The following is a 21,808-nucleotide window of genomic DNA, read 5'->3' on the forward strand; positions in this document are numbered from 1 at the left end:
ATTCCATGCATGCAATTCCACAACCAAATCTATAGTTTGGCCTAGCTTATTCAAATATTGTTTGAAACTCAACCTGACTTTGTCTAGTCTTTGTTTTATTACCAATATTTTATATGGTTTTGAAGGCTGTATACTTAATATACTGTTCTGTACAATGAACCAATGAAAACTATCACTTGGAAAAAGGTCAGAGTCAGAGTCTCTAGTATGTAACTAGTAGTGTCATGAAGCCTACAGCTAAGCTGTAGTTTATTTTATTTAGCATACTTCTGAAAGATAGCTAAGTAAGAATTTATCGAATAACCCATGTTCTAGGTTACTAAAGTCATGTAACCAAGTAGAAAAAACCATATGGGACAAAGCATTCTTCAGTTATGGATGATACTATTTAATTACATTGTATTACTTTAACTTCATAAACTTACCTATGTAGGAAATTAGAGATACATTTTAAAAGGTGGAAAAAAGATTTTGGAAATAAAACTAATTGGTATGATGATTTTTTTTAAATAGCACCTAATTTTAAGTCACAGTGTAAATGAGGCTTTAAAAGTTTTTAACAGCGATGTAGATAAATTTGGAATTAAAATTGAGAACAATCTGAAATGCTGTGTTGCTCCACTTTTAAAAATAAGTTCTCTTCTCATTTGCAATTAAAATGTTTAGAATTTGCATAAAATGTGTGAAATTAGAGATAATTGAAATACAGTAGCTATAAATGTGTCTGCTCCATTTGAAAAATAAATAAAATGTCCACTAAAAGGATGCTAAAGCCATACCCCCTCTCTTGTTTCTCACATTTGGGTCTCTGGCATTTTTCACACTTTTATAGCTAATTTTTATTGCAAAACAATATGTTATGTTTGCAGCAGTTGTGGGAATGCAGAATAGCCCTTAGCAGCTCTGTAAAAATAGAATGTTAAGAACACATTTGGAAGAATACAGTTTTAATTTCTTCTGCTGCACTGATGTCGTGGAGTCACATTAAGTGTGATCTAACTAAAAAAGAGAGAAAAGGAGAAAAAAAGAAGTAAAAGAAAGAAAACACAAATATTATGGAGAATACTTTATATTTTCTAGCTTTTTTTTCTTTTCTTTCTCACGTTTCCATAGAGAGCACCAAATGCAGTTGGGAGAGCAATAGCATTTTGCTCTTGGGTTTGGGCTCCCTGGATCTCCAGCAACAAGTACATGTACAAAGTGCTATTGCTGACCCAGGGAAATCTGTGTGTGTGTGTGTGTGTGTGTGTGTGTGTGTGTGTGTTTAACTTGGTATGAATCAATTGTGCCTCACTGCAAAATTATATAGTATCTCTGCTTAAGAGAGGGAAGGGCATGTGACTCTACAGAATATTAACCATTTGGAGGTTACTTCATCAATGTTATTTTGCTGCAAGCACTCTTTTCAAAGACAAAATTAACAGCAAAATATGCAGCCCCAGTGCCACTGCATCAATATTGTTACTGGATTTCATAAAACTCAATTCCATATCCTGTATCTATTACTAGAAAGTAGTTCCCTTCTGTTTTTTTTTAATTCTGTGGGCCAATAATCTTTTAAAGCTGCTGTCTGTTTAAATAGCTCATAAAGATGTCTCTTCAGTCAGACAGTAGGGGGTGCTACGGATGGTGCCTTTCTTCCTGAGTGGTGCCATCTCCTTCATGCACACTAATCTCTGCTGGCCCAGCATGCTAGCATTCATCTCTGTTGCCAGATCTTTGCTTTTCTGGCGACAGAGCAAAATGCTACTGCTGAGCAACCAACCTGGCACAGAAAACTGTATCTTTCACAGGTAATAGAACTTGAAGGAGGACCTCCAATGTATTGTCAAATTACACCTTATTAGAATGTGCGCTAGTGAATACCTACCACTAGAGTCTGTAAGAGTGTCTTATATATGAATTGTGCAGGTATTGCTGTAATTCCAATCTTGGAACTCAAAAAAAAAATCGTTCCTATAATGGTTGGTTATTTATTATTTTAGTGAATTTACGCAGTGATGTCTTGTCACTTTAATCCTGTGCAGTGTTTCTGTTACTGGGGGACATGAATCAACTTCAAAAGAGCTGTTTTCGTGTAGAAATGGGCAGCTATTCAAATATTCTGCATCCAGTAGTAAAACCTTCTGCGGTTTGATGCAATTCCATACCATATTGGAATGGAAGATTGAGATGAAGGTTAGTGCTCCAGTTTGTCAGTGCTCCCAGTTCCATAGTATCATCTCTAGAAACAGTATTTTCTGTGGTCATTACTGGTGATGCCAAAGCAAAAGTTGTTCCTATGCGGTTACTATACTTGTTGGTAAATGAAAGAGCAAATTATTTTAACATCTAGACTTTTGGGAGTTATCTCCAGAGCACGCCATTACAGTCAAAGTTGCTGGAACCTTTATGACACCCTTGTTTTCAGATCTAGATATTTACATTTCTAATTCTGTATTTAGTGTGCTCAGGACATTTCCAAAATCTTTTTTCTGTATCCTTCTGTATCCTTATATTAGAGATACTAACATGCACTGTATTGAATCAGAGGCAATGCTCCACAATTGTCTGCCTGTGTCCCTAGACTTACCCAGCTACAACCTATACCCCTGTAGTTTCTTCTGGAATCAATTTTACTGTGAGAAGGCAGATTTCCAACACGGTTTTGTATAGCACTGGATAAAATACTGTTTTAAAAGAACACCAGATCAGTGTTTCAGGCAGACATAGTTATTGAGATACGCTGTTCCTTGGTCATGGGGCAATGCACGGACAGCAGAACCCACCACTTCTGTGGCTCTCCATATCCCTTCTTGTTTAGACCTGTTATTAAAGAGGAGAAGCTGCATCAGTCCTTGCTCTTTGCAGAATGAATGTCTCTGACTTGATAGGAAAGTAGCCATGGATAGTAGCTGCTTTGGAAGGTGGGGCAGAATGATAAAATGGGGGTGGGGGGGTTGAAGCTGGTGCAGAAAAGTTCTTGGCTTAATTGTATAAGGCACCTAAGAAAACAAAGTAGTGAAATGAGTTTAGAGGGGGTTAGGGAGGAGGGATTCACCAAACAACCCCTGTACTCCTTTCTAACACTGCCATCCCTCAGTCTCAGTGAAGGAGTTGGTATGAAGAACTGAGTTCTACCTTGGAGCTCTCCCGTTGATTTCTGTGATGTTCTCCTTTCCTCCTCCTCTTGAATTCCTAGGCGACTGCCAAAATTTACATCCCATGGGGTCCAGAAGTTTGAGAGATCAACTGTAGAAACTGTCACTTCTTCACAGATAGAAACCTAGCGCATTTTACACTGACTAACTGACATGTGAAAAATTGATCATTTCAAGAGTCTTTTGTACAACACAAAACTTCAAGCAGAGAACCCAAGGCATTTCCTTTCATCAACCTGGTTCTAATTTGATCAAAGCACTAAAAAATTCAACCTGCCTTATTTCCTGTCCAGCTCTTTTTCACTTTATAGCATATTTTACATCCATCTCCTATCCCTGAATTTTAAGAAGCAACTAGTTATATAATTGGATCAACAGTTGCCAATCACTCCAGCATAGCATCGCCTAGCATTATTACTAAGCAGAATATAATTTTACAGCTCTTTTTATTATGCATGTGACTGTATTATCATTGTATACGCATTAGGACAGCTGAACGACCCCCTTAAGGAAAATAAGGGTTCAAGTAACACAGACAGGGTAGACAGACCAATAGAACTGAGGAGTCACCCTTGTTACAACCTCATTGCCTTATGGCATGCTGGCAGGGGGAGGTAGAGGATATTATCAGTGTGGCGTTTCTAATGATCCTGCCTGCAAATCAGAATATTACTGCAGTGATGAAACTGACCGTACTTACGTGTTTATGCAGATTAGACACCAGATGTATTTTCTGGTCTCAAACCTGATGGCTTCAATCAGCATTTTGTGTCACATATTAGGGTTTGTTTTTTTAAACAAACAAACAAACAACAAAACTACAAACCACCTTATTCTGGGTCCTGCCAGTGTAATACACCACACTGGTTCATGGTGCAGTTGTAATTCACAAGTGTGACGAGAGCCAGCGCTATTTCATTTCAATATTTTATACAATTATATAGGATTGTTAAAAATATAAAGTAAATAGTATTTTTCTCCCCTAAACTGGAAATGTTAGTGGTCTTTGAAAGACCTTGAATCTTGTCTCAGTAGTATCTCCAGAAATATAACTGAGTGACAGCCTTTTAGAAAGGCTCCATGTTTTATACCATTAATTCACAGGTAAGCATTGTTAGTCAAATAAGCATTTAATTTCCAATAGCCTGAATAGTTCAATATGTAATAGCAAACAGAAAATAGAATGTACACAATGGAAAACAAATTATGGAAAATATTCCATAGAGCTGACATTTGAACTCATAACCTCTTAGGTAAAGGTGAATGACTATTAATGTAATTTCAAAATTATAAGGAACTATTTTTTCCATTCACATGCAGTTCATTCCATTGCATTATCTTGAAAGAATCAAACCTGTAAGTTGTATAATAAAACTATAAGAGAAAACAGTATGTTTTCTCCTGTTTATTGACCTCTCCAGGCTCACAGACTGGTGACAGATACCCGTTCGTTTGCATACATAATATAAAAAATAAACCAGTTTCTCCTGAGCATCCTAATTCTCTGGCTCACTAGACTTCATCAGCAAAACCAGGGGAGCAAAAATATAACACAGCACATGTGACTGTAATTAAAATCTGTCAATAATTTTCAGACTAATTGAAAAAATAATCAACTGAAGGGACCTGCAGAAATGTGTGTTTGTTTGGGTTTTTTTATAACAATGGATTTTTTTATTTTTAGTATCCTATTTGTGCTGTCTTTGTTTAAATCACAAATCAGGATAGGTGCCTGGCCCTTCATACAAGTGCATGTTGTACACAGCTGATAAAATGAAGAAACTGGGCTTATCACTTTTGAAGCCTGTTTTACAGTACCGTAGTTTTTCTTTGGTAATTCATGCTGTGTTTTTAAGTAATGCGATAAAACCACTTCAGCATCTACCTGTATAAAATTGAATGTTGCATGAGAACCATGGTCATCTTCATCTGTGTTATATCCTTTTCTTTAAAAACCAAACAAAACAACAAAAAAGAGAAGAAAAGCCCACAGGCAGTTTTATAATATGGGTATATGCAAACTGAACAGAGTGTATCTCCTACATTGCAGGGAGGAAAAATTCCAAAACATCTACAAGAACAGCCACAACCCCCCACCTCACCCCAATGATAATAGCAGAATTGAAATTCTCATTTTCCAACCTGCTGCAGATTAATATGGTTCAAGATAGATACTTAGTTCTCTGATAGTTTCCCATGTACCTTTCACAATGAAGTTGATAGAAATTACTACAGCAGAATGCTTAAAGCAGATGTTATCCCATTAATTAGCTCTGGACCTGAGTAGGCTCAAGACTTTTCCATTTTCAGGCCGATAGGAATTGGTCCCAGTGAGCGTGCTCCATATCCACATTTAGTATCATCTCATAAACAGCACTGAAAACACAGCAGGCCCTTGATGAAGATACATTAGCTTATTTCTAATTTAAAGTTATGTTGCTTAACCTTAATGTAATTGGTCACTGGTGACCAACTGTTTGTATAGTGGGTTGATGACCAAAGAGATGTAATAAATTATAAAACTGGCTGCTTAAATGGAGGGAACGACTGTTCCGTTAAAAGCCCTGTATGTAATAATGGTAAAATAATTACACCTCAAACAGGAGAGCTGTGGTTCTGATAATGCTAACAAAGTCTTTCACTTTGGAAGGTTAGTTCCATCATACTTTAAAGCAAATACATGAAATGCATCCCTTCCTCCCCCCTCCCCCCTGCTCCCAACCCCCCCTTCCATGCAGTAGCTTATATTGGCTGACTAGTAAACTTTAAAAGCCCAGCCTAACATTGATTAAAAATAAATTGGTAAATTAAGATAGTCCATTATTTGGAGGTTGTGTGGTTTAAAATAATTAACCAATTTCTGTGGTTAACAAGAAACAAAGAAATTTGCACAAATAATTATATTCTGTACATCAATTCAGAGTCACTGCTAGACATATTTTAGAGAAGGGTTGATTAGCTGGTAGAATAACCAGGATAATAATCAACTATGGAAGTAAGTAATTGACACAACTTTAATGTTTAATAATGAATAGCATGCCAGGGGCAAAATAAAGGAAAATCTTCTCCTTTCTGAGAACCAATTCAGACCTAAAATTTCTTAGGCCAAATATAGCAATTACTTGAGACTCCTGAACTGCTTCTCTAGTATTGTAGCAAAAGTAACAAGTGTAGTTAAAATGAAAGCACACAAGTGGCTATATTAAATCTAGTGCTTCATATATGTTGAAATTTAATTTCAAGCCTTTTCCCTGCTGAAGACTTAAGGGTTGATTTAAAAAATTAAAAATGAATAGACACTCTTCTGTTCATGTAGTAATTTTTAAACTAGATTATATTTACTAACTATTCATTAGATCAAAAAGACTAAGTATATGACTTGCTTATCTCAAAAGCAATTCTTCCTAAATATTTGCATTTACAATTTGGGCTACCTCTAGATTCCCTGATTTGACAATAAAGGAAAGTGGACTTTTTTTTTAATTCTCATATTTCATTTCTTACAAGAGCCTGCCATGAATTTAAATTATTTACACTACCTCAAAGATGATTATTTCTCTGTGACTCCTCACAGAAATCTAGGAGCCACTCTGTGTCCTGTTAAGGTTAGTTTTACCTTTGGAGACTGGTTTACAAAATGGAGACATTAGTATGTGCAAGTTGCTACATTTTTTGCACTGTTTCCCATGCTAAGGTCTTGTGTTTGCTCCATTAGTGTAAACATTGTTATAGACACTGGTTTTGTTATGGAAACTCAAAAACAAAAGCATTGAGGTATTTTGGTTTAAAAAATGCATGCTTCTTTATAAGTTAAAATACAAAAACTGTATGGGGACTGTCATTAATATATTGTAAAATCAAAAATCAAATCAACCCCAAAACAATGAATAAAAATGCCTCTTGGAATTCTAAATGTCTTAGCAAAACTGTTCCACCAATGGAAAAACAGGCAGAGCAACCCATCATGATTCTTATAATTGAGGCTATAAAGAGAGATGAGAGATATGTGCACTGTTTGTGTCACTGTAGTTGTGATCTGTGAAAATAACTTTGAAGCAGCCTTTCTTAATAGTAAAAATGACTCTGTTGCTGTTCAACTAAAAATCAATACAGCTCACAATTTTAATAAGGAACATGAATCTGAAAATGTGTTTAGTATCAGGTTATATAAACACACCCTAATGAGATACTATAAAATCCATCACATTAAAGGCTGGTTTCCTACAAGGTGTATTAGCTAAAAATGTTCAATATATTAGGTCAGTATACAACACTACACATAATAAAGCAGGTCTGTCAAGACAAGATGCATGTTTTGCCCCTTAAAACTGTTATGTTTTGCACATTTTATAAGGTTCTTTGAATACATGAATAAGATAAGTTATTCCCATCTCTTTCTTAAGCAATCTCAGAAATGGCTGTGACCTGAAATTGGAAATCTTGTAAACACCCATCCGAAGAAAATGTGTGCAGTTCTGTCTTAAAGAGACGGTACATGTTTAATTATCCCAACTTCTTCTAGGAGAATACTATTAACATGCACATTAGCATCATCTCATTGGTTCCTCCTGCTGCTCCACCTTAGGGGCAGCAATAGGAGCTAATCTTATTGCTCCCATGCGCATAATAATGAAATTTTGTCTTGTCTCGAAGGCAGTGTTCTCTGGTCTAAAGTACAGCAGGAAACAGTTCTTTTTTTAGAAAATTCCTGACCAACTCATTTAAAGATTTTAAAAATTAAAGTTCTCCCAATGTGAATACCAGTGACTGCAAAACGTATTGCTTTGACTAGTGAATCAAATGCTAAGCAATTGTGCAAATAAATTGCTCCATATTCACATACAGATATACAAAATAATATAGCAATATGTGTATTCAACTCATTGAAAAACTGGGAGCAGCATCTTTTTTAACAGCGTCCATATAGCCTATTCTCAAAGAAATAACACAAGAACAACAAAAGATACAGTTTTAATATAAAATACCTTTGCCTTTTGCTTGCAGTATTCCACAGACTATAATGGGGGGAAAAAAATACCACAAGCAAAAAAAAAAATACATGTGAATTCAAGGCTACTGAATTAAGGGAGGTTGTACCAACATTTCCCCCACTGTACATTATTTGTATTCAAGGTTTTTGAAATGACATTGTAATCTGATGATGCACCAGCCTATTATATTGTCTAGCAGGACAAATATCCTTGCGTTTTCTCTGTAGAACTAACACAATTTTTCCATGTCAGAGGTGCATAATATCCTGGCGGTCATAAGGAATGATGCTATTAATCCTCTTGGGCAATCTCCAGGTCTGATTATTAGGGAAATAAATTTGCATGCTGCATATGAGCTAGGTGAATCACCGAGAGCACAAATTATATTTCCTGACAGCAAGTTAGAGAATGGAGCCACAACGCTTTTTTATCTTTTTTTTTTCCTCTGAAAGCTATAGAATTTCAATTCATTACATGAGATTGGTTAGAATTCAAGTCTCTTTTTAAGTTGATATTAAGTTGAGTCTGTTATCTCTGTGAAGGCTAGTAGGTTCCCCTGAGTATCTACCTAATCACTACTTAAAAAAATCGAAACGTATAGTTAGTGTCATGATTTAGGTACCAGAGCTACTTTATTTATCAGCGCAGAGTGAGATAATTTCAATTTGAGGCTCTGTAGCCCTCATGAATTTAACTGTCTTGAAAGCTTTTTTCCCCCCTCTCTCTTTCCCTTCTCTCTCTCTTTTTTTGCATATTGTAATAACGGTTATCCTGGGCACCTTTATTCCTGTGCACCCTGTGCATTTTACAGGCTTATTCTTCTGTATATTGTATTACTGCTATATATTGTATTATATGTTTTTTAACCTATTTGGGTGAAATAGCACTTGGCTTTCAGTTAACAAATTTGGCTGCTTTCGCTATGCCAGCAGTACTGCCAGGCATGTCTGCTTCCAATATCAGTGATGAATGTATTTTTATTATTTCCACTGTTTGGCATCTGAGAAACCTTTTTGCATTATTAAATCTGAACTGGGAAAATGATAGCAAATAAGAAGAGGATAAATGGCTTTATGTCCTAATGTATTAATTAAGCAAGCATTTATTATAATCGTGGTTTTATAGACATGTAAAAAGGTGTGATTTTTCAGTAATATACTTACTAAGATTCACATATGGTAACTTTTGTGAGGTGTTTTGGAAATTTTCAGTTTTAACAGATTTCACTTTGAAATCACAGTCAACAATGTGGCCCTGTGTACGTTGACAACAAGCATGTATCCCAGCCTTAGTGTGGTAGTAACACTATGTATGTAGCCAGCATGGAGGCAAGAGAGAGATGTCTTGATTAAAGGAAAAGTATTCCATAAATCTATGCAGATCAGAAATAGCAAACTAGAACTGATTTTTGGGTGATTCAGAAATGTCTCTTGGTACCTCAGTGGAGTTACAGAAAGGTTGAAGACAGAAAGTGTCTAAACTGGTCAGAATTGTGAGCAAGACTGAAACAGAAAGGTAGTACATCTGACAATACCAAATCTAAAATGTTCTTAATTATTTATTTACTTGTGGGCCACAAGCAGTTCTGAGAGCAAAAGGGATACATTTCAGACTTGAGGTTTTGCATGTGTTGTCAGATATATAGTACAGGAAGCATTTTTAATAATCCCATGTAAAATCTATTTAGGATGTGTCTGTTCTCTCAAAAGAGTGGTGCCTTTATGTTTCCTGAACAGATCTGGTGTCAGTGCTATTTGGAACAAAGGTTCTTTTGTGTTTTTGCTTTGTTTTGTTTTGTGTTTTTGGCGCACGGATTGCACTCAGGCACAGGCAGGAAGTATTTCCCACATTTAGGAAAAGGAAATAGCCTTTGGAAAGAATTCAAAGACTGTCCACTGGGGAGGGACTTGCCTTTTCAGAGTGTTATTTCCTATTCCTGAATAGAAATATCAGACTTATTTTTGGCATCAAATAGCAGTGCTGCTACAAATGCCAGTGCCTTGAATTCTCATCTTGCAGTGGACATTGGTATTGGCAATGCCAAGTGTTTGTAACTCTCCTGAAATTGGAAAGGGTTCTAAGAGGAGGGAGTTTGACAAAACTATGAGATTGCTTCTCTCCCCCAATGTCCTGCCACAGCTGAGATCAGAAGAGGCACTCAACCCTGAGACCCTTTGATATACATGAGAAGGGCCTGCTGGAGCAAGGCCCTCTCTGTGCCTGCTCCATGCTTCTGGAACTCACACCTTTGGCATGGTCCACCAGAGCCTGAATTAGTTCCAGTCACCATGCAGATCCTACCCTGTCTCTCTTTTCTCTGACTGTTAAAGAGGATCAGTCCTTCTTGGGGGATAGGAACCCAGCACCCAGGGCATCCAGAGTTACAGTTCTATAAATTGTTATAAATCAACTAAAATCAGCTGGAATAGCTGCAAGGAGAAAATAAACTGACTTGCACACTGGCCTCTTCTCCACAGGAGAAAAAGTCAACCAGCGTGTACAATGGTTAGCAAAACAGAACAATGTAGTAAGATAAATAACTGAAATGACTTATGGCAGGAATCAGATGTCAGACACTAAAGCTTTGGTTTCAACTTTACCCTCTATAGCTCCCATGTTAATGGATCAAAAATGAAATGAAAATGCTCTCCTGAAAGTATGGAAAAAGCAAAGTTAGATTAGAGTTCAAATGTGCAGAAGGAACAAAACATTTTCAACTGGAAAAGGTTAAAAAAATAATTTATCTGGAAAATTCATGTTCTACTTAGGGTTGTTGGTGCCACCCCCACTTCAGATTTCCTCTCCTCTATTAACATCCATGGTCTCCCTGTGTCTTAAACCTTGTAAGTGTGAGCCTCAGCAGACACACAAGGGAAACTTGCTTAAATCAATTGTTTCTGTGTGTTCTGCGCTGTTACACTGCAACGTATGTCAATGCATCAGGATTTACTGGTGCAACCTCCTCTACTGAAAACCCCATAGAATCAGAGAATTGTGCCAACCAGAGCTTTCAGCTTCATTATAGAGAGCTTTCTCTGAAGGTCCATAAGCCTAATGCAAATGAGCATAATACAAAGCGTATACAATGTTGATCCCAGAAGGGCTATTGCTCACCTCTTACTGACACGAGCAACCTTCTTAACTAGTGGAATTCTAACTGGAAAATTAGCTGCTTGAGTTAAGGAGAACAGCTAAAACATCTGAACTCCAGCGTGTTCCATTAAACTTTTAGTTGTTAGTATGCAGCTGCTAATATTTTGTTTTTAGCAGGATGGAGTCTGTGGTGTCATTACAGGCAATAGTCAGAGATTCTCTTTTGGCTTTATTTCATGTAGTAAGTTTGAAAGCACAATGGTGCATTGGGACTAGAACAGCCAATTCTCCTAGCTGACTCTGCTGGGACTTGAACCTCAGATGCTGATATACAGGGCTCATCACTAACTCTACAAGGCTGGTTGATCACCCTATAAAGTAAAATGGGGAGTGGGAGGAGAACAAAATCCAAACCTTATGCCCAGTATACATCCTATAGTTTAGATGCGACAGAGGGAAATGCTTGCTGCTTCTGTGTCACTACCTGCCGTCATATGTAGCTGAAGGCTCTGGCTTATATTTGAGGCAACCACAGCATGCCATCAACTTCTGTGCAGTGACCTGTCAAAGAAAAGAAGGAATTTCACATGGCCTGAACAACTGACAGAACAGTTCACCTTTTGGGGAAATGTAATATTTTCTGATAAGGAGCTTATGTTAGTTTTCTTAGCAAATAGCCTGAAAGCATTTCTGTCTGTGGCATTTCTAGATGTGATAAGTTGAAGGAAACATCCTTGACCATGACTTAACAAAACAGGCCATTTGTTTCATGGGGTAGCTGTTTCAAGAAATGTAAATAAATGGCAACTTAAGCATGATATAAAATAAACCATCACAGAGACAGCCCAGAGCTGCATTGTTACAGAAAACACAAGGCACTATTTATGGAGCTGTAAACAGAGGAGTGTGTTTATTATTGCAGTTGGAATTAAATCAGAAAGCCAGAAAACTGAAGTTTGGGAAAGGATTAGTCCAACTTTGAGAAGGTTTTTTTTTTCCCCAACAGGATGACAGCAGAAACTCTGTGTTTGTTTTGTAATGAAAGATAGTGTATGTAGAGTTACACCCAGCTTTCAGTGAAAAGGGCCAGATTCTCCTCTTTATTTTGCCACCTCTGACACCAAGCAGTTGTAAGGGAGTAGCTGAGAGCGCTGAGAGCTTGCCTCGTAAAATGTGCAGTATGCTTGTTTCTATGTGCAGATGTCAAACATTTTTTAAGTGTATATTTTAAACCAAGTGCTCCTTTATAAAGATGGACTTGAATCAAATTTCTTCAGCCACATATCCCTGCCTTTGTGTGGTTAATCACAGCTAGAAGCTGACTCTACTCTGCTGTATAGTGGGCCAAACCAAAATCCTGGATATAAATTTGTGGGTTGTTTAGAGCCCCCTGGGATTCCTGTCTGTATAGCCAGAGCCCAGCAGCAATTCTGGGCCAGATTCTGCTGTTCTTATCTTGAGCCATACCTAAGTGCTTAGGTAAGCTCATTGAAATCAATGTTGCCACTCAAGGCATGAAGTACAGCTAGGTGGGTGCCTGGCCCGTTACTGTTGCTATCAGCATTGCAGATCCTACCTGCACTATAGACGTTCATCTCAGGGAAACATGCTTGGCACATCTAATTTAGTTTTATAAACTGCACTGAACACCCTTTAAATTGAAAATGCTTTTTTTTTCCCCCCACTGTTTTACTGGTATTCCTAAACTATTACACTGCATTTAAAAATGAATTGTGTGCAATGACATTGGAGAAGGGGTTAGGCTTTCTGAGCTGCCACCGGTGACATATGACTGTAGTGACAGACAGTCAGCAGTATTCAAACTGAATTAATCTGAAAAAGCAGCAGACTTCAATGTGAAGTTTATGGGGAGGCTGAGCAGCTACATATTTACAAAAGGGATGTCACTGAACCGTCTTTCTACCCAGGGATAGCCTATGGCTACTTAATACTTTTAAACCAGTAGTGGAAGGATTAAATACACCTCAAGTCAGGTCTTTGAGGCCATTTCCCTCTTGTGCTTTCTTTTCCTTACTCAAGTTGGACCTCACCAGATTTTTTTTGAAGGGCTACGAGAAAGGGTTGGTATCCTGATGCCTTTTATTAGAATTGCACAGAAGTAAAAAAAAAAAACCTTCTCAGAGACACTGACTTCTCTTTCTGATGTCTTTGAAAAGTTAACACATCTAAGGCTACACAAGAAACAGACATCGCAGTAAGGGAGGAGGGATATGGTAATAAAGGTGATAGCAATACCTTAATTTAACAAATATGCAGTGCTAATTATGTAAACATGTGAGAACTCTAAAATCTTTTCATCATGTGTGTCACACAATTGAAATATTTTACAGCCTAATTCAAGATTATACAGTAATAATGTTATTTTACATTGGCTAGTTGACAAGCATAGGCCAGGGCTGTCTATCAAACAAAACTGTTGTGCCAGATTGTATCTTGGCGATAAGCACAAAAGAAGAGCCAGTCAAATTCTGTTTACATATTAATCACTGAATCAGATTTAGTTCTGTACTGCAGACATTTCCTTGACTGGATAGCTGTAAAGGAGGAAAAAAATTCTTGTGCTTGGGTGGGCCATATTTTAAGTTAAGTGATTTTTACAGACAGTTTCTACTTCTATGAAGTTCCTGATCAGGTTTCTCAAATGTACCCAAGAGATCAGGTTCTCATTCTGAGGGATTTAAACAACAATAGCCTTTCTCTTTCTTCATTACTTAACTTTTTGCCCCTCCCTTATGGCCAGAGAGAACAACAAAGGGGGTCATGTGTTTGAAAAAAGGGTAAGATTCTACCACCCTGTTTTTAACAAAAATGAAAATCTTTTTCTGTATATCTGTATTCCAATAAGAAGGTTACTTTGCACGTGGAGTAGATATTAGGTGGCGTTTCGGTGCTTTATGGAGAACATGATGATTCTTCCCCTCTCAGTGAAGAGGGTTAAAGAATGTGGGTTAATTCACTGTAACTTATGCAGTCCTCCCTCCTCTCCACTGCCCCCAGCATTAAAATTATGGAAAACAAGGTGAAATTCTAGCCCCCTTGAAAGCAGTGGAAGTCATGCTATTATCTTCAGTGTTCCAGCATTTCACCCAGGAAGTACAATACCACATCAGAGTATTGGTCTGTTCAGCGCACTACCCTATTTTTGTGAAGAGCCAATACCAAATGAGAGCAGGTGGAGGTACAAGAAACCCCTTATTGACTACAAAGGGTACTTCTTTCTAATCATCATCTGTCAGTGGTTTGCTTCTTCCATGCAGCATTAGGGTTTACATTCCTCACGAGTAACTTAGCTTGCCTAGTATAAGTAGGGATGCTCTCATTATCCATATGAATGTCTAATTCTTGTGTGTGTGTGTTATTTTAATGTGAAAACATGCAATGGCTCTTTGCTATAACTTTCATTAACTCTCTCATGTCTCCTCTTATTTCTGTTCTCTGAACTAAACAGTCTTAATCCTTGCAGTCTCTCCTCTGGACCACTAATCATTTTTCTAACACTTCTGTTTCAGCTTTATGTACTTTTACAAGGATTGAATGAAGGTTAGTACAGCACTCCAGACAGGATACACCATCATTTACCTAATAGCTTGGTATTTTTGGTATTAATTTCCATCTGACTCTTTATCTGTCCAAACATGTTACCTTGCTTCTTTGACCATTGCTGTCTATCGAGTTGTTTTCTCATTGCATTGTCCATTGTCACCCTGCACTTTTCCCCGAGTGGTTAGCTAATTTAAAACCCAGCAATGTGCATGAGTAGTTCAAATTATTTCTTCAAATATGCATTACCTTGCATTTATCAACAGCGAATTTCACCTGTCATCATGCAGCAGTTCTGCCTAGTTTTCATAATCTTTTCTACTCATGACTAACCTAAATATTTTTGTTCCATGTGCAGATTTTGCCACCTTCCCCCTTTTTCCAGTTCTCTAAATAACACAAGTCCTAATTCAGATCCTTGAAACACTTGGCTGTTAGCCTTTTACCACGTTAGCAATTGACCATGCAGTCCTATTCTTTGTTTTCTGTCTCTGGATAGCTTTATTTAATATAAAGCTTTCTTTTCAAAGAGTTCAGATGGTTCTGCAGGGAGCACTCACATATATTTTGGCTAGTCAAAGGCTTAACTCCCACCCCTGACTTTGGGCTGGCAGCCATAGGGCTGTTGAGGGTGCTGTCCTTCAAATAAGATATTAAGTAAGGAACATTCTGCTCCTTTCTGGCATTTCTCCAGGTTGAAATGAAAGATCCCATGGTGACTTTCTGAGAATGGTGAGAGGAACCAGCATCCTAGCCCATCTTCCTCATTAAAATAAAGTTCAACGTCCAAGGCTTCATGGAAGCTATTGTTGAGTGAACAATGGCTATGCAGTCACTCGCTACTATAAATGAATCCATTATTGCTAAATTCTTTGGGGTACTCTGAATATGCAAAATCTTATGTCTTTTGCTGTGTTGTATTTTATAAAGGCAAAGACACCCAGCAATTGTAATAGGAGTTTGTAGCAGGAAGAAAAATGTATGAGGAATGTGTGAAATGACACTCTCTCTTACTTACATTCATCTTGCTTGCATTCTACCTGTGACTACCTGGTTGCCAAATGTTACCAGGTGATCAGGACATAATACTGTATTTTATCTCATACCACACAGCCTTCTGTTCTGGAAAAGAAGAATAAAGGGAAAATAAGACTTTTGCAGGATTGTGGTCAAATGCTGACTCGTGCTATCAGCAGAGCCTACCCTTCAGCATCATTTGCCAAAAACTAGAGTTTTTGTACTCTCTCAGCCAAACTGCTCAACAGAAACTGACTGAAAATTCAATGAGAGGGTTAAAACTCTAGCTCCTGCTTCATGCTGGCCAGGTGAGAAGCACGGCCCCTGGCAGCCATTTTAGTGTCTCCATGTTTACATTCAGGGGCAGAAATCCCCACTTAAGACACACACTCCAATTTTAGAGGTCTCATTTTTGGGGAAATAGTGTGTGCGGTATGTTTGTAAATATGGTAATCATCTATTTGTAAAGCTAAGAGATTGTTTGTTTTCTTTCCAGTATCACTTGATTGCAAACAGGGCTGGCCCACAATTTTTTGGGGCCCGCTGCCCTAAAGAAGCTGGCAGTGGTGTTGGCTGCAGAGGGGGGCGGTGAGCGGCCGAAGAAGCCGGCGGGGAGGGAGTGGCAAGTGGCCAGATGCAGGAGGCCCCTTACCTGCAGGCCCCCTTGCGGCCACAGGTTTTGCAGTATAGGACAAGCTGACCTTGATTGCAAAACTGCAAAATTTAACTTACTGAATAAGGGTCAGCAGTGAATAGTGAAGTTTGGTATAATTAAAGACACATTCACAGAAAGCAAAGGAACCATGGGGTGAGGAAACAAAGCAGAATGGGTGGGCTAGAGGGAAAAGACAGCTTATGTTTACAATAACATGATTCCTGCACACTTATAAATGGTATCTACGAGATAAGGCTCTTGTCAAAGAAGTGGGTCTAGACATTTGGGAAATATAGTTATCAAGCACTGCATGCTTTGGTTACATCAGAATTTGGTGTAAACCACATTAAGATTTTATCCAGCTTGACTAAATTGATTGCAAATCATTTAATTAAACCAGTGGAATTGCTTTGTATGAAGAAGGGCTGAAAACAGTGTTAGTCTCAGGAATGGGAGGTTCTAATAGTGGTAGGATTGACTCAGACTCATCTTTTACCTACAGAAAAGATGCAATTTTCTATGTGTGATAGCTTTAAAAACTCAGCTGCTGTCCAACAAGAGTAGGCAGTGAGATACTCCAGAGCCAACTAATATTCTGCTATGATTGGAGTTGCTCTTTATGGGCAGTTATAGAGAGCTACTCTAATTAAAGTGCCCAAAGTGTCACGTATATCAGCATCCCCCTGCTGAAAAATGGTGGCAGGGGTGCTTTAAGTAGGCTTGTTGAAAGAGCTTTAGTTAAAGTGCCCCTGCTGCCATTTTTCAGCACAGAGAAACTGATACACATGACGAGGGAGTCTGCTGGAGTGCAGTAATTACCACACTCCAATCAGCTGTAATGACAGCACATTGGAGCAGCCATAAGATGCCTAATGCCTGCACATGTAAAGGCATTAGGCATCTTATGGTATTATACAATTTGCTGTGAGCCAGTTGATTGGTACCCTCCATAAGAGATGGTTGACTCCCCTATCCAGTGAAATGTAAAATATTTTCAAATAATATGTGCTGTATACAAGAGTCATTATTATTATGATGTTATTTTTTATTCTTTGCTAGATGTAACCCTGGATGCAGTGGTCAGTCTGCTTTTGTCCTTTTTAAGGGCTATAATTATCCAGTGTTAATAGCTGTCTTACATAGGCATGCCTGTATCGATTTAAGTTATGTGGTTTTCTGTAAGCAGCATAGTTTAGATCAGTAGTGTGAACAGAACACATGTTCACCTTTCAGTAGGGCGAGACAAATCTTAGACTGGGTTCTACCATTTTTAAACCAGTCTATGTGTGCCAAATTTCTGTTCTGTTGTGGGTATAGACAGGTTTCTGATCACTTATACCAGTAAAAGTGTAATGTCTGTACCTGGGCTACGTGGAGAGGTCACACATACAGCTGTTGGTGGAGCAGGAACTTGAACTTAGGTGGCATAAGTCCTAGGCTAGTTATTGAATGACCAGTTTCTCCTCTCTCTTCCTCATGTACATGTGTCCCCAGCAGTTTAACACCATTGTAATGTGTTGGCATTGCAAGCACAACACCTTGCAATACACAGAGTCTGAAGGGAGGTGGCAGAGTGGCATGAAAATGTGGGTTCTTGTGAGTGTCTCCTCTTATTTGTAAGTCAAGTCCCCTGTTTTTAAGGATGCCCTTATATCCTCTTCTCTTCTCTGCATGGCTTCTATTTCCTGTCTCTGCTCCATTGTATATGTGAATGGTAGCTTACACCTTAAAGCTGTTATTTTCAAGTTTTAATAATCTTTTGCAACTCATTTCCTGTTTCTTAGCCGACAACCTTGCCGAAAGCAGTCTTTGGCAGGTACTAATTTGGGTGACGACCACTTGATCTACATTTTTGGTGGGTAATTACTGAGTCAGAAGTGTGTAAATTTGATATCCACTGGCAGTCAGAAAGGCGGGCATTTTTAATACCCACTCATTAAGGATTCACCGGTAGTGAAATGCCCTGAAATCTGTACCCTCCTCAGATATAAGTATAATCTGACTGTTCACATCAAAAGTTACTACTTTAGGCTTTTTTTGTTACACTTACATGGTTAGTGGTATTTTGGTGTTTCATTATTACAAAGGGTTTATGAGCTTGGGCACTTAGATTTGTATGAGGGCCTTGTTACACAATAATTTTGGGTGGCTCCTGGAGCTCTTAACATCTGGATTGTGCACACATTAACACTGGACACTAGTTTTAAGCAGTTATTAGGCAGCTCAAAATTATGCCACTCCAGGGCTAGGACCCGTGCTACCTAGCTCATGTTACACTAAGGTGTAGCTACTCCAGGCTACGCTTCAGTGTAAACACCCTACTCACCCACACCTATCCTGCTGGTGCGGATCAGGCCCACTGTGCTCCCCTTGCAGGATCCCCAGATCCCAGCTCACTGCCCCCTTCATTCTCCACTTACTTGTGGCTGATTGTGCTATCTGTACTGGGGAGCAGGAAAGAAACAGTTAGAGTCCAGAGAAGAGCAGCAGCTGGGCAGCTGTGGCAGCCAGGCAAGCAGGTTAGCCTTTCCCTACCTGTTCCCCTGGGACAGTCAGCATGGTCAGCCACAAGTACGTGAAAGGCTGCAGGAGGGAGCCCTGACTTGCAGTGGGAAACCCTGAAGGACAGGGGAGGAGCCCTAGGGGAGCAACCAGGTGAGCCCCAGGGGGAAACAGGGAAGCCCAGTGTGGGAGATGGGAGGTACGTTTCACCTTTCAATCCTCCAGACCCCTGCTGGCCTGAGGTCATTGTGAGATGGTACAGGGATAAAGTTCTCTTCTTCACCCCAGCCACCTTTCAAACCCACATGCTCTGTACTGGGAAGTGAATCAAAAGGTTTGGGGATTTAGCTCAGAAAGGCACCCATAAATCCACAAGAGGATGCAGAGTTCACCTAAACCATCTCAGCCAGATTTGTTGGTACGCTCTAGAAGCTTTGCATTACTTCAGTGGTACAAAGCAGCTGTAAATCCAACTATGCTGGCCAGATAAGTAGGGTTTATGGCTGTCTTGTACTGCCAGAACAGCCAGAGCCTACCAGTGAATCTGATCCTCTGAATTAGCCATGTATATAAAACTGGGCTAGATCTCTGCTGGGAAAAGGTGTCTTACTGAAATTATCAGCACAGCTTGCTTCCTTGCACTATTTTGGCACCAGTTTCTGGTTCCTTTTAGACCCTGTGCAAAGGCAATGAAACATAATGTAGGAAGGAATGGCCAGACTTCTTTTCAAACATCAGAAGTGTTCTGATTTATTTTGAGTCTTAGAAGAAGTGGGGGAAGGGAAATTTGTGAGAATCTCAGCCTGCCCATCTGGCTGCTCTTGCCACAGTGGGCGACTAGAAGGTTTCTTCAAACCTTGGAAACTAATAAGTCCCTGCAGCAATTTCCTCTGGGAACCAGCTAGGTATGTATTTTTGAAGAGAGTTGAGAACCTAGATAAAACCTGATTTCTGTTTCTAAGGTAAGTAAAATGGCATTTTTCCTGGTTGCTCCTGGTTGGGTACAAAATATATGCATATACAAAGGCGACACATAGGGAAGGCCTGGCGGGGCGGGGCGTGTGCCCCCCCAACAGGGTTGCCACTATGGCAGCACCTGTGGGAGCTCGCCAGCTCTGCTACCACTGCTGACACCGATGGCAGCACCTGAGGGTGCCCCTCCAGATGCAGGAGGCACCAGTCGCCCATGTGCATATAAGTGTAACACCCAAACACACAAACTGGGTTGTGTATAGTGTGTGTGTGGGGGGGGGGCAAGATGGCCTCTGTTGCTCTGGGCCTGTATTTGGGCAAAATATTTATAATCCTCTGGCCTCATTGGCCAGAGGAAGCAGAAGATCCCCCAGACAGACTGAATAAGACAAAGGCTGAACTGTGACCCTCCTTAATTGGACAAGGCTTGGATGTCACACCAGGTATATTAAAAACAACTCAGCTAAGGTTTCTAGCTTTTTCTCCTGGGGCTGCTAAATGCTGCACAGCTAAATTGGGATCCAGGAACCTGTTCCCAGTGGAGGGAATCTTCCTCCCCCTCTTCAGTGGAGCAAAAGCTATGATGTGGGAAAAAGAAAGTCTGTCTTGCAGTTTAAGACTCCTATTTCTTCCCTCTTTCCCTTTTTTCCCTAAGTGGGTTAATGCCATGGGGGTATTAATCCCTGGAGTAAACTGCCCAGGAATAGCCCCTCTGTTTTGTAATTATATTGTCTCAGCACAGTGGTATATCTGAGAGTGGATGCCCAGGCTATGGCCACAGGCCTGGGCCCCTTTTGCTGTTTCACAGCTCTGGCATTTCAGCCTAGCTGGGTATGGCTGAACCTCAGCCATATATTTGGCTTACAGATTTGCACCAGGTAAAGCCTGGCACAGTTTGAGCCAAGGTGAGACCTGGCACTTCTTGTTGATCCAGGCCTCAGTGTGATAGGCCTGGGCCTCCTTTTGTCCATTCTATAGTTAATGTCCCAGCCAAGTGGTGTGTTTGGACTCTAGATGTAGTTCAGGCCCAAGCCAAGATAGGCCTGACCTTTCCTCTGAGTTCTTTTACAGCTTTCTCCCCAGCAGAGCTGGGATTGGGACTAGGAATTTTGGGGTGAGGTATGCTGACAAAAGCTGCAGTTAACCCCTCAAAGCTCATATACAGCACCCATATTGATATGATGTTCAATACATAAAGTTTTGATATGATATGATGTTCAATAGATGAAGAAATGGAGGTTGGTGCTGTACCATATCTCCAGAAGCAATAGAGCCCCTTGGAGCACAGAAGGACCCACACTCTCGAGCAGCCCCCCATGGTGCAGTGAACTCAAGAAGCAACACAGGACTCTCCGGTGTAGACCCCCCTCTCCGGCCCATTGCTGAAGGACAGGCATAGGAGTGCAGGCTCCCAGAACTACCAGTTCAGGAGCCCCAAATTCCAAACCATCTGGGTATGGGTAAAGCCTCACCAAGTGGGTGCCACCCATTGACTTTGCTCCATAGTTAGTAGTGTTTTAAATTGCATTTAGTGTTTTTCCATGTTTTTGTCATAAATTTGTCATTTCTGTTTACACTGCTTGCAAGAAGCATTTTTTTGTTTATGTGAGACACCTAATAATTCATTTAGTGTTTTCCATGTGATCTGGGTTGGGGTTTGAGCCAAGGTAAAATATATTTAGTACCTTGAAACTGAACCCAGCCTTTCTTGCCGCTGACTGGTGCCCAGCAGAAGGGTATGTATAAATATATCAAAGTTATTTTGAATGTGACAATGTACATGGACCTGTATCTTTTTTGTAATTTCCAAACACTGCTACTCTCATTCTTAGCTCTGTTGCTTAAAGCATGTGCCTAGAATAATGTGGACTATATTG

At 39.5% G+C, this 21,808-nt stretch overlaps 1 long non-coding RNA gene across 1 annotated transcript in view; it reads left to right on the forward strand.

Moving 5' to 3' along the window:
• Window positions 1–21,808, forward strand: part of LOC149873708 (uncharacterized) — a 725,387-nt gene that overhangs the window by 536,731 nt on the left and 166,848 nt on the right. Inside the window, exon 7 of the long non-coding RNA XR_016442736.1 lies at window positions 2,028–2,178. This is a non-coding gene — a long non-coding RNA (uncharacterized LOC149873708). The remainder of the gene's footprint in view (window positions 1–2,027; window positions 2,179–21,808) is intronic.

This window comes from Crocodylus siamensis, chromosome 1, assembly GCF_052110815.1.
Source record: "Crocodylus siamensis isolate JL-2025a chromosome 1, ASM5211081v1, whole genome shotgun sequence".
NCBI lineage: Eukaryota > Metazoa > Chordata > Crocodylia > Crocodylidae > Crocodylus > Crocodylus siamensis.